General features: G+C 42.9%; 1 protein-coding gene and 1 long non-coding RNA gene across 2 annotated transcripts in view; one reads left to right on the top strand and one right to left on the bottom strand.

Annotated features, from left to right (window-relative positions):
- Nucleotides 1–14,310, bottom strand: part of CTNNA2 (catenin alpha 2) — a 2,092,931-nt gene that overhangs the window by 897,812 nt on the left and 1,180,809 nt on the right. The window lies entirely within an intron of this gene.
- LOC130334055 (uncharacterized) overlaps nt 1–14,310 on the top strand; it is a 78,563-nt gene that overhangs the window by 28,060 nt on the left and 36,193 nt on the right. Inside the window, exon 2 of the long non-coding RNA XR_008876031.1 lies at nt 13,079–13,132. This is a non-coding gene — a long non-coding RNA (uncharacterized LOC130334055). The remainder of the gene's footprint in view (nt 1–13,078; nt 13,133–14,310) is intronic.

Below are 14,310 nucleotides of genomic sequence, written 5' to 3'. Positions count from 1 at the left end.
CACTGCATTATAAGATGATAACACCGTACAATGCATAAAAAAATTATTTAAATAGTGCAAGCACAGCATGTAATTTAAGACAGCAATTCTGTCAGACAGTGCACCAGAAGGATACTACAAAACCATGCTCACAGTCATAACTTGAACCTTCTGGTCCCTAATGCAACCCCTCCAGCTATAATCATCCCTTTATAATATAGAGGTCAGAGGGAATTTTTTCTCTAACCCTTCTCTGAACCATCACAAATAATGTACCGCACCATATCAGCCATTGCTTGTCAGGGAGCAGTAGTGTATTTCTAGCTGGAACAATAAGATTACATACAACTTAGCCCTGTGGCACAGATCTGAAAACAAATGTCTGGATGAAAAATGACAAAAAAATAAATAAAATAAGTTTAATGGTAACCTTAAGCAGATATGCAGCTTGGAGTTTATGACTTGGTCGGTATTACTGTGGAGGATTAAATTCAAAGCTGATACTTAGGAAATTTAACCTAACAGCTTAAGGTAAAACAGCTGTTATAAGCAGGCGTTATTCGCTCCTTAATCCGCTCGCTCTTGTCACCCATCTGCCCAGTGTATGACATGTGCTGTGAACGAATGACGTGACCACAAAATGGAACAAAGTAAACTCGCTAGAAGGTGTTTAGGAAACCACAGGAATGGATGCAATAAAACCACCGGAAATGTTGCCTCCAGTAAATATTGGAAACCACAAATTGAATGGGTCTAACCACAACGGCAGAGACCGGCAGAGACGAGTCATCTCCACATGTAGAAAGAAAGCCAATACTGTAGCATTGAGGACCTGAGACTAGGTCAGTTTTCAGGTGCTCGAATAGCATATGTGAAGACTATGGAATTTGGAATTGGTCTATAAAGGAAATCTGTCATCAGTGTCACCTGCACTAACCTGTTGGTACAGACAAGTAGTATACGTGACACTGATGACAACCATACTTTCCTAGTCCCATTCGGTGCTTGGGTTCTCCCACTATCTTCTTCTGTATCTTCCATCCTGGGGCCGACTTGGAGCATGGGCGGAGCTTTGTGATGTCACCGCTGCTGCTTCTTTGCTGGGTCCCGCTGCTAACCAACAGCACTGGTGAAGTCATGAAGCGCTGCCCATGCTCCGAATCAACCTTGGGATGGAAGATACAGAAGAAGATAGAGGGAGAATCGGAGCACAGAATGGGGCCAGGTAAGTATTGTTTGTTAGTACTAACAGGTTAGTGCAGGTGACACTGATGACAGATTTCCTTTAAATTATACCTGTCTATTATAAAGAAGAAACATTTTTTTTTTCCACTTTTAGATCCCAACCAATCAGCAGAAGGACCAAGCAGTTCACTACAACGCTCTTCTTCATATTCTGTCTATATGATCAGGTTGGCCACATAGATTTGCATTATGAGTCTATCCTGCTCACATGACACAGTGCTAAGCGTGGACTTCTCCCAACTCGTTCTACTGATTGATCCGGGTGTGAACACTTGGACACAAACTCAAAAAATACTTTCAATGTCTCTATGACATATCAAAAGGTTTTTTTTTCTTTCTTTTTTTTTCTTTTTTTTTTAATAATGACAGTATGCTTTAAAGGGGAATTCCTGGAGTTATAATTTTTTTCTTTTTATTTGACTTTGCTACAGGGGCTGTAAAGTTAGTGTAGTTCATAATATAGTGTCTCTACCTGTGTCTGATGGCTGGTCTTGCAATTTTTTATTGCGAGACCAGCAGCATACAAACTGAGTTTTGTCTCGAGTTTTCCCAGATTTCAGTGCAGCCTGAGACATTACATTAGCAGTCAGGTGTTCAAAGATAGTCTGTCTGCTTCAATGGGTGGAGCGACCACTGGTTGGAAATCATTCTCCACAGGGCTGCAGCTGTACTGGATGGGCGGGGTGGTTGATGTATGAAAGGGATAAATATAACTTCATACAAACAAGGGATCCTGGGACTTTTATTTGGATGGAGGGTATTCCAACAGGAAATAGCCATTTCACAAAAATAAATCAGCAGCGTTATGGTGGACTTATAACACAGTTATTTAGAACCAAGACAATCACAGATCCTTCCTGAGCATGTTCATTACTGTCTGTACTAAAAATCACCTTATACTGGATAACCCCCTTAAGTGAAATTCAAAAACAATAAAATAAAAAAGCAAAGGTGTGTATTATGTACCAGAAAATGTCACAAGAGACTAATCCGTTGTTCCATTTGGCAGAGAAAATAAATCTGACAGTGACTTCTCCTAAATTAGTCACCGTGTTTTATCTTTTGCTCTTGCCAGCTGAACAGTTCCTCTAAACTCTTGGGAAAAGAACCGTGATTACATTTTTCCCCATGGAGAACTTATTATACAGGATACTAAGACACTGCGCTCCAGTAGGAACTAAAGTGGGTCACGATCATACAGTGTTCTCACCACCAGCAGGTTGACCAACAACAATTATCCATTTGGCACCATTTTTCTTTTCTTCCACATTTTGAAAAAAAACAAAAAAAGCAAAAAATAAAAAAATAAACAATTCAACTCTGCAGGTTACTTATACGATTGTCCTAATTTTCTCACAAGTTCAGAGAAATGGATTGGCAAAATCTAAAGAACGTCATTCTGCCGAGCAAGGACAGAATGCAACATACTAGGGGAACCAACACTTCCATATCTTAATATGATGGCTTCATATACTAACCAAAAACCAAATCATTTGCGTCCCATTTCCATATGTAAGGCACCATCTTACAGTCAATATGTAGCCTGTTGATGTCCACATCTTGTTGGAATTGACTCAACCCATTATGGTTCAAAGGTTAGGGTCTTGGGGACTTACAATCAGACAACAACCAGATTGTATATATATATTGCCGCCAGTACAGGTTACAACCTCTCTTAGTTCTCAAATGTCAGGGGTTTGTAAAACTCTAGAAACCATAAAAGCTCTTTTGGTGAAAGCTTTTTTAACTAGAGTTAAAGGGTACTCGGCCCCTAGACATCTTATCCCCTATCAAAAGGTGGAACCCCCGCGATCACTCTGCTGCACCCGGCGTTCGTCAGGTGCAGAGCTGGAGGCTCGTGATAACACGGCCACGCTCGTGACATCACAGCCACACCCATCAATGCAAGTCTATGGGAGCGGGCGTGACTGCCGTCACACCCCCTCCCATAGACTTTCATTGAGGGGGCGTGGGCATGATGTCACGAGTGGGGCATGGCAGTGTCATCACGAGCCTTCTCCCCACATCGCCAGTCATCTGGTACGGAGCCAAGTTTGCTCCATGCACCGGATATCTGGGGTGCCGCAGCCGAGATCGCGGGAGTCCCACCACTGGGAGATAGGGGATAACATGTCTAGGGGAAGAGTACCCCTTTAAGCCAGTCTATAGTAATGTTCAACAGACCTGAATCAAATGAATCAACATTCAATTAATTTAGTATTGTAAAACAGTGGTCCTCAACCCAGTGCTCAAGAACCACCAAAATTCTGGGGTTTTTCAGTTACACTATTGGAATAGAACAGGGAAAAATTTAAATTCTGGACTGTTGGTGGGCCTTGAGGACTGGGTAGGGGACCTCTTTTGTAAAAGTGGTTCCACTTTCCAACTCCTTAGAATTCCAATTCCTATTTGGAATGAGATAAGAGTCTCACTCTACATTTCCCCAGGGAATCAGAACACTTCGAATATTTGACAACCAATGCATTAGATTCGAGTATGGTGAATCCTACTGTATAGTGGCTCAACCTCTGACCATTCAGGTTATAGAACAAGGTTTTGTCATTGGGAAGACTTTTGAGTAAGTCTTGATCAGATGAGATTTATATGGTCGACACAGCCCTTGGACATAACAACATTGGAGTCGAAGAGACCATTGGTGCTCAGTGGAACATAGGAAAGCAAATATAGTCATACCAGATGCAGAAGATATAGCAGAGCACTTACCTCCTCTTTCACTGTAAAATCTTCTTAGTGCTTCATTACAGGCATTAAAAAAACGGAAACCACACAGAGATCTTGTGCGGCCACAAAAGATTTCTGTTTCATTTCCATTGTTTTAATGTAATGAAGCACCGAGAAAGACGATATCACTAAAAGTGACTAAAGTGACATGGTTCATTAGAAAGCTCTGTTTAGAGTGCAACTTCTAAATATAGAAATCAATGGATGAAGGACACCTTCATCCATTTGTTGGACTGAACTATGGGGTTTTGCATTGTTGCTCACAGCTGAGAAGGTCCAGAGAACTTTTTCCTTCTCCTACAGATGCCAAGACCTTCATGCTCCACTGGTTTTAGAAGTTCAGCTGATTAAGCATCTTACCTTAAAAGGTTTGCCAACGTTATAAATTTAATTTTCTCAGAAGGCTCTGAACACAAGATGGCTCAGTATTCGGATCTTGACTTATCTTAAAGGGGTACTACGCCCCTAGAGATCTTATACTCTATCCAAAGGATAGGGGATAAGATGTCTGATCTCAGGGTTCCCACCGTTGGGACCCCCTGTGATCTCTCTAAATGAACTCCGAGTGCTGCAGGGAGATCGCGGGTGTCCCAGTGGCGGCACCCTCAGGATCAGACATCTTTTCCCCTATCCTTTGGATAGTGGATAAGATGTCTAGGGGCGGAGTACCCCTTTAATAATTGTTTGACCACCAGAGAAGAAATTAAGGGCTATCGACACTAATGAATAATGAACAAATGTCCTGAGATTTTTTCAGGTCTGATTCTATAGAAACAGCCATGAGATTTAATATGGATTCAAAAGAGCCCCAATTGCCCTAAAAAGTTGTGATGTATGACACTTTAAAGTCTTCTAGGACTGTAGCTAACCCCTTCCAAGTTCTTTAATGCCAAAGTAGTGTAACTCTAACCCCAACTTAGAGTCCCTAACTCTTGTTCTGATTGCTAAAATGGTGGCCACCATTTTGAGCTTTTCACCCAAAATAAATCTCACAAGTTTTGGATTCTGACTAAAACAATTTTGGGGGGAAATCCGGACCAAGTTTGAAGGGTTTGTAGTCAATTTGCACATCTCTAATCGACACTGTGCATTCTTATTTTGATCAATAAAAAGGAAGGAGGGCAGGTCGGCACATTTTGCTATACATTTATTTTATATGTCTTAATAAAGCATATGTAAAGGGATTATTTTAAGCAGTAGGCCAGTTGTCTTAGTCTGGAGGCCATGGGTGCTCTCATTGGTCACAATATATCACCTGCGTAGCAGAGCTGTAGCTAGCTCCTTTTTAGCCAGAGGCAAGAACAAATGATTGCGCCCCCTCCCCCATTGGGACTCGGGGCACCCCTCGAAAAAAAAAAAATTTGAGGGCCACCCCTTAAGTAGATTACAGTGCGGTTTTATGCAGCGACTCACAAATGACACATTCACTGATCAGAATCATTGGCCCTCATTTACTTAGAAAATCGGGTTGTAAGTCTATGTTGCTTTCTTACCCGACTGCTTTTTTCCCCTGGTATTTATTATTGTGTCGCATCCTGTTTGTCGCATGTGGGTTTTGTTGGTTTTGGTTTCCAACTCCTCTGAGTTGTCGGGAAAAAATCCACAACAATTCAACAAATTCGGGTTGGAAACCTTTATAAATACGTGGGAAAGCTCAGAAATGTCGGGTTACGCCCCTTTTTCGGGTTTGGGAGAATCCACATCGGGTCCGTCGGGAAAAAATGTTGCATCATGTCGCAGACTGGCGCACGATGTCTGCGACATGTCGCAGACAAAGATGCGCCAAAAAACCTGACAAAACAAGTCGGGTTTAGAATAGTAAATGAGGGCCATTGTCTTTTTTTTTTCTTCCCCATCTGGCCTAGGACATCATGATGATTTCTTCCAGCCAAAACCCTTCAGGGCAGAGCCTGCAACACAAACGGATTAGGCTCTGCACTTTTCCAGCATCAAAACCTGTGCAGAGGAAAAGTTGCCCATAGCAACCAATCAGCTTGATTCTTTCATTTTTAAAAGGCTTTTGCAAAATGAAATAAGCATTGGTTGCTATGGGCAACATCTGATTGGATGCTATGGGCAACATTTCCTTTTCACAGGTTTTGATAAATCACCCCCAATGTCTCCAGCCTCACTCAAATGTCTCCAGCCCCTCCCCCCCAAGCACACACAATGCCTCCTGCCTCACCCACACACAATGCCTCCAGCCTTACCCCACACAGTGACAGAGGGGTGTACATGGGTGACAGAGGGGCATAGAGGGGTGACAAAGGGGTGTATGGGGTAACCGTGGGGTGTACAGGGGTGACAGAGGGGTTTAGAGGGGTGACAGAACGGTGTAGAGGGGTGACAGAGGGGTGTACGGGTTAACAGAGGGGTGTCCAGGGGTTACAGAGAGGTTACGAGGGGTGACAGAGAGGTGTAGAGGAGTGAAAGAAGGGTGGGGGTACACTACCTGAAGCTGAGTATGCCTCTGACAGTGCCACCCCTGCTCCTTCCCTCCATCCACATCATTCTGCTGAGGGACCAGGGAGAATGCAGAGTCCACAGCTGCTTCACAGGAGAAGGAGGATACACGGGGATCAGAGCTGAAGCATCCTGTCCCGGGAGTGCGCAGAGACGTCTCTTCCACCCGGCCTGCACGCCTCGGACTCACAGCGCTGCAGGCCCAGGCCGGATGGAAAATTCAGCAACATTTTTGTGTCATCTTTCCCACTGGAGTGTCCCGGCACCACTGCCAAATGTAATGTGTGCTGGACTCCCTGTACCGGACATCCTTAGCTGATGTGCCCCATTGCTGCGATCGCCTCAGTTGCCTTATGGAAGCCCCCGCCCTGCCATGTAGCATAGATAACTTACATATGATTAATAGATTCTTTGATGTACAGTGAAGAAATAGAGAGGATGACTTTTTCCCATGCAGACCTGTAAGTTACTCATTAGGAAGAAGAAGACCAGGTGAACTGAGATGACTGAAGCTCCAGAGTGTTTTAGGGTTTTCCTACTAACCTATGGAATGTTTTTCTTTTACATATAAACTTGGGATTTATCCATGTAAATCAGAATGCTTTGTGGATATTTCATCTCTGTCGATTCAACTGCAGTCATTTTGTTACAAAAACCAACATTCAGCAGTTTGTGGTCTACTTAATACCGAGCAGAATTAATTGTAGTATAGATTTATTGGTGATCTGGACATATTTCAGTGGCTCACATTGTGCTGGAACATAGATCACATCATTCTCAATGGCTGGGAATCTGTCTAAATAGTATATTACAGATTTCTTTACATAAGGTCCATGGACTGATATGATGCTTTTTAACAGTATGCATTCACATATTATTTATTGTCAGATTCTGCTTCCTTACAAGGGGTATATTGAGTTACAACACTTATCTGCTATCCACAGGATAGGGCAGTGGTTCTTAACCTGCGTTCGATCGAACCCCAGGGGTTCGGTGAGTCAGTCCCGGGGGTTCGGTGGGGGAGGTCGCAACAGGACAGGCAAACCAAGCAATTGCTTGGGGCCCCGAGCTGGCCTGAGGCCCCGAGCAGAGCCGGTGTTTGCCCGTCCTGTAGCGACGGGCCAATTTCCCCCATCACTATTAACTCCCTGCGGCCCCGCGTTAAGTCCAAAAAACGTAGGGCCGCTGGGACATCACTGACGTCCCGTGCGTGCGCCCATGGAAACGAAGGCGCCAAGGACCGGAGGATAGAGAAGGAGGAAGACGCGAGATGGCCAGCTTGGTAAGTGACCAGCGGCACATCATCTTCGGTGCTCCGACCACTGGTCCCGAGACCTACTTCTATAGCCGGAGCGGTGGTCGGAGCACTGAAGTGGGCAGTACACAGGCATACAGCCTCCAGCCATACACTGTATATGGCTGGAGACTGTATGTCTGTAGGGGAACACTGCCTACATCAGTGGTCTTCAACCTGTGGACCTCCAGATGTTGCAAAACTACAACTCCCAGCATGCCCGGACAGCCGTTGGCTGGGAGTTGTAGTTTTGCAACATCTGGAGGCACGCAGGTTGAAGACCATTGACCTACATAATGTGGGGGAACACTGCCTGCCTAATGTGGGGGAACACTGCCTGCCTAATGTGGGGGAACACTGCCCGCCTAATGTGGGGGAATACTGCCTGCCTAATGTGGGGGAACACTGCCTGCCTAATGTGGGGGGAACACTGCCTACCTAATGTGGGGGGAACACTGTCTGCCTAATGTGGGGGAACACTGCCTGCCTAATGTGGGGGAACACTGCCTGCCTAATGTGGGGGAACACTGCCTGCCTAATGTGGGGGAACTGTGTCTGCCTAATGTGGGGGAACACTGCCTGCCTAATGTGGGGGAACACTGCCTGCCTAATGTGGGGGGAACACTGCCTACCTAATGTGGGGGGAACACTGCCTGCCTAATGTGGGGGAACACTGCCTACCTAATGTGGGGGGAACACTGCCTGCCTAATGTGGGGGGAACACTGCCTGCCTAACGTGGGGGAACACTGCCTGCCTAATGTGGGGGAACACTGCCTGCCTAATGTGGGGGAACACTGCCTGCCTAATGTGGGGGGGAACACTGCCTACCTAATGTGGGGGGAACACTGCCTGCCTAATGTGGGGGAACACTGCCTGCCTAATGTGGGGGAACACTGCCTGCCTAATGTGGGGGAACTGTGTCTGCCTAATGTGGGGGAACACTGCCTGCCTAATGTGGGGGGAACTGTGTCTGCCTAATATGGGGGAACACTGCCTGCCTAATGTGGGGGAACACTGCCTGCCTAATGTGGGGGAACACTGCCATTGTTGCAAAAATTACATGAGTAATTATACAACCGGGGATGGGGGGAGGCAATGGGGCAGCGGCGCCGATAGCCAGGTCGAGAGAAGCGGCAGCAGGGCTCTAGACCCAAGGAAAGGCAGGGGGTATCGGCGTATACACATGCACACACATGCACCCTCATTTTACCAAGGATATTTAGGTAAAAAAACTTTTTTTTACCCAAATATCCTTGGTAAAATGAGGGTGCGTGTTATAGGCCGGTGCGTGGTATACCCCGATAAATATGGTATTTTTTAAAAGTCTCCCATTTAGTGTCAATATTTCTGTTCTTTTTGAGGACATTATCACAATTTATATTGTTAAGGGATTCTCTGAGTTGATCAAACTTTGCCTTCCTAAAGTTCATTGTTTTTGTGGCCCCTCGCTAGATTCCCTTATTGAAGAACAAGTTATAATGTATTATAGTATAATCACTATTTCCTAGGTGTCCTTCTACCTGCACATTAGTTACTCTGTCAGGTCTGTTGGTTAATAGTAAGTCCAGGTCCCTGCGGTAGGACAACCACAATCAGACATCTTATCTAACTGTTTAACTCCCAAAGTCATGTAAACAGCACCACCAGTGGGGCGACAACCTTTGTGCAACTCCCATTAAAGTCAATGGGAAATATGCAAATTGGGTAAAAGCTGGCACAGCTGTTTATGGCTTCCTGACTACCTCCGGTGGCCACAAAGTGGATGGAGGGAGTTGGGGAGCCCTTGATCTTAAGATCTCTTGCATCTAGCGGACATTTATGGCAAAACAGAAAAAAAACATATTAACCCTACCCCAAATGAATCAATAAATACTTAAAAAAATCAACATACACACACCCACGTATACTTTTTTTTACCTGCTGCCAAGTCCTACATCACTCCCCCAGCTTCCTATCATGAGAAATCGTATCTGTGACTCATGTCAGCAAACCGATCAATTTTTATTCAACTACATTGCTATCTTTTAAGCTATTTAATATCCAAAGTGCACATCTCCAAGACAATTCAGGCGCTAGCAGGAAAAAAAAAAGTATATATATATATATATATAAAGATTTTTATTTTTTTTATCACTTTGGAGCACGTCCAAAAACTGATTATTCAACTCATCCCTCTGAAAGAAGACTCCCTGTTTGAACAATAATGAAATGTCTATTGATGCTACTGTTGTATGGGATTTAAGAGTACAGCTGGCAACTGGCTGAACACCAGAGACGTCAGATTGTATGGCTGGGTGGCCGGCCAGATTTTTACAATAGCAAAATCTTCTAAACATTTCAATTATACAATCACCCACCGGAGTTACTGGCACTGGACGCCAGGGGGTGGGGGTTGGGGTTGTGGGGGTATAATGTTTAGAAAAACCTATAAAAATAATAGAACATTTTAAATAAATTAGAATTTTTGAAAACAAAATAACTAAAACATTAACTGCTGTATTTGTTTAACTTTGTTTCTTAGTTAATGTAATTTTGCATAAAAAAAAATGAAAATAAAAAAATATATATATTGAAACAAAACATGCTGGTTCGAGACCACAAGTTCGGAGCTAGCCGCTCTGCTTGGTGATACCATTAAATTACTTGTTGATGGAGAAGGATCATTGCTTGATTAATTTAGCCCCCATAGGGGTTTACCGCAATCTGTTATTCTCATCCCCCATGCCAATTCATTCTCAAAAGTTCACAAATAATTACTTGACCGACTTAGGTAAACAAAGTCTTAACACATGCAAATATCAAGAAGGCCACAACGTATGCCATGTTTTTGTCTTGTAATTCATGTAAATCCTGCTAAAATTTTTAGATGCTGAAGCATATGATCTGATTGAGATTGTGGTGTCTTTATTTATGCATACTGTATAGCCAATTGGGACTAATCTGGCTGTTCACACCAATCGGAAGTGTAACATACAAGTGCCATTATAGCCAAGGCCTGGTTTATGTCTACAGAATTAAAAGTTTTCGAGTAAACACTATAAAGTTGACAACAATGTCCACAGGGCCTTTTCATTTGAGATCTATATGGAAATTGAAGTGGAGTTTGTGAATTTTTATGGAAGACTTTTTACAAATGTTTATGATTCTTTTCATTAAAATTGAGAACAATACTTATTTAAATACATAAAAAAAAACATAATAGATTAGTGAGTGTGCACAGCTGCCCCTTCATTCTTGCCGAGAGGAAACTAAGGGGCATCATTTTTAGTCGAAAGCTGCTGACCCTTCATTCTAAAGATGGGGGTCTCAGCACCCAGACCCCTACAAATCCAAAATTTCAGACACAACTCTATAACATGAGGATAGGGGATGAATGTAGACTCTTCGGGGTCTGAGTGCTGGGTCCACTACGATCTTGGCAATGGGGTCCAGAAGCTTCTCTTGGAATGGAGTAGCCATAAAACATGCGCTCTGCCACTCCATGCATTGTCCATAAGAGTTTCCAGAGATTACTTCTATTAAAAAATCTTAATCCTTACAGTACTTATCAGCTGCTGTATACTACAGAGGAAGTTAAGTTCTTTGTTGTTCTTTTAAGGCTGCATTCCCATCTCGTTTTTGCAATACCATTCCCGTATCAGGATTTTAGTAAAAAAATGTATGTCTCAAAACCGGACCGAACCGTATACAACCGTATATACCTCTGTACAGTTTTAAACCGTATACGGTTTGAAAACCGTGTGTCTGGTTGCATACGGTTTAATAAATTTTTTAAAGAAAAAAAACAGATGCGGTTTTATGTTTGTCCTTAATTAAATAAAGTTCTTCTTGCTCTATTTGTGGGAAGAACTTTCAGCATGCACTGCGCATGTGCAAACTGCAAATCCGTATTGTGCAAACCAGATGAAACCGTTCACACATACGGTTCTGTACGGTTCCCATTGACCACCATTTAAAAAAAAAAAACGTATACTGGTTGTATCCAGTTTTTCACCCGGACATAAAACCGTAGTAGACGATGCTTTTGTGTACGGGAAAAAAAATGAATAAAACCGTAAATGATGCAAAACGTACACAACCGGATGCTACATTTGGCATACGGTTTTCTATGAAATGTCTATACATACGGTTTGCAATATGGTTCCATACGGTTTTTGCACTGAAACCGGATACGGGAACCGCATTGCAAAAACGAGATGTGAATGCAGCCTAAGTCTGACCACAGTGCTCTCTGCTAACACCTCTGTCCATGTCAGGAACTGTCCAGAGCAGGATAGGTTTGCTATGGGGATTTGCTCCTGCTCTGGACAGTTGCTGACATGGACAGAGGAGGCTGCAGAGAGCACTGTAGTCAGACTGAAAAGAACAACTCAACTTCCTGTGGATCATACAGCAGCTGACAAGTACTGGATGGATTAAGATTTCTTAGTATAAGTAATTTACAAATCTGTGTAGCTTTCTGGAACCAGTTGATTAAAAAAAAAAAAAAAAAAAAAAATCCACCCGAGTAGCCCTTTAGGTTGAGTAACAAAGTTAGCTCTGATTTTAAGTGCATTACATCTGTCAAAGTATGTGTTTGCATGTAGCAGATCCATTGTAGAAATGTATGCAGCTAAAAACCTATTTCACACATCCAAATGGGGTTGTTGGCTCAGCCTACGCACGTTTCTACAAGGACCATTCAGATGCATGACAACGTCTCGGGAACATCTGCAACAATTTTCAACAAATGTTGAACATTATTGGATGGTCTAAATCCAAAATCTACAACAGGGTTTCACCTCAAACCATGTACCACTCAAAAAACGTTGTACTTTCATATGTAGTCGAGGACACCATAGCGTGGTGCGACAGCTATCATTGCACCCTTTATATGGAGCTACAATCCCGATGACCTCGTAGACTGTTATGGCAGACATATTGGTTTTTCCAGGAACGGATTTTAATGTTTTCTAAGAAAACAAGCCATTAAATGATATAATTACCCTAATACACGAAAACACTCAAGGACTTGCTTCTCAATTTAATAGAAAATACTGTTCAAGAATAACATTTATATCCTTAACACATCTAAAGCTAAAAATACTGGGCTGAATTCAATACTAAAAGTACTGTGTTAGTAACAAATTGGAAACACTATGCCAGAAATGTTCACCTAATTTTCTACTGCAGAAGTCCAATCCTACGCCGACAGTTGAAGTATAAAGAAAATATTACTGTTACTTTTTATTTGACTATTTTTTATATTTGTTTTACTTCTTTTTTTTTTTTTTCATTTTGTTCTCTATGATAGTGTTCCGCCTGGTAAAATCGTCAGAAAATAACTTTTTTTTATTTATTTTTTGTCCTCACAGGAATAGCAGAAGGTAGTGACTGCAGACTGAACTCTGAGAGAAGAATAGATTCAGGTTCCTATTTAAAATAATAACATGTTATTTGCCCCATTGTAATGAATCATATTGAATCTAGGACACAGATCTTTGGTGAGAATCTATTTTCCTGTGAAGCTTTCTTGTTTTATGCATAGACAACAGCTCTATACGTCCCCCGGAGCAGTAATCAAAGTGTGAATACATTACAGAGAGAATATATTTGAGGTACCTAAAAAAAAAAACACATACCCAAAAGAAGATTGGTTTTATTAAAACAAGATAGCACGGACGAGTAATGAACACATACAGCAGATAAAGAAGAATGTAATAATTGGGTCAGACAGGGAGACGTTCACAGCACACATATACTTTATACTGTATATCGGGGTGACCTGCGAAATAGACTCTATTAATATGGAGATAGCGTCTGGTACTGTAGAGTGCATGGGGCTGGTGCAGGGCAGAACTATTTCTTATTCTATAATACTAAATGTTTAATACAAATTATTAAACAGTATAGGAATACAGAAGTGAGGATAATAGAGTAATAGTCAATCTAGGATAAAAGAGTAATAGTCAGTCTAGGAACACAGCGCTGTAGTCCTATAAGGGAATATCTCCAAAAACCTCAAAAAACACACAGATATGTTCTCCTACAAGAGCAAAACTCCAGAGTCCAAAAATGGGTACTCCAAAAGGATAGGGGATAAGATGTCTGATCATGGGGGTCCAGCTACTGGGGACTTTCGCGATCTCCCTGCTGCACCCGGCGTTCATTTAGAGCGTTGGGTGCTGCTCCGGAGGCTCGTAATGTCACGGCCAAACCCCCTCAATGCAAGTCTATGGGAGGGGGCTTGACGGCTGTCATGCCCCCTCGCATAGAATTGCTCTGAGGGGGCGTGGCTGTGACATCATGAGCAGGGAACACAGCTCCATATTCCCATAAGAGCAGAGCTCTGAAGTCCTTAGAGAACACAGTTCCATAGTTATATAAGGCTACTGCTCTAAAGACCTCAGAGAACACACCGCTAGGTTCTCCTACAAGAGAAGAACATGGTCCTACAAGAAAAGAGCTCCACAATCATACAAGCTTCACCAGGACTGGTGCAAGGATTTTTACCACCCTAGGCGAAAGGTAATTTTGTCGCCCCTTGACCCAGCCCATTGGCTCCGTCCCTTGAACACACCCCATCTTACTACTTGGGTGACACACT

This window comes from Hyla sarda, chromosome 1, assembly GCF_029499605.1.
Source record: "Hyla sarda isolate aHylSar1 chromosome 1, aHylSar1.hap1, whole genome shotgun sequence".
NCBI classification, from domain to species: domain Eukaryota; kingdom Metazoa; phylum Chordata; class Amphibia; order Anura; family Hylidae; genus Hyla; species Hyla sarda.
The sequence above is the reverse complement of the archived record's forward strand: the minus strand, read 5'-3'. Positions and strand labels throughout refer to the sequence as shown.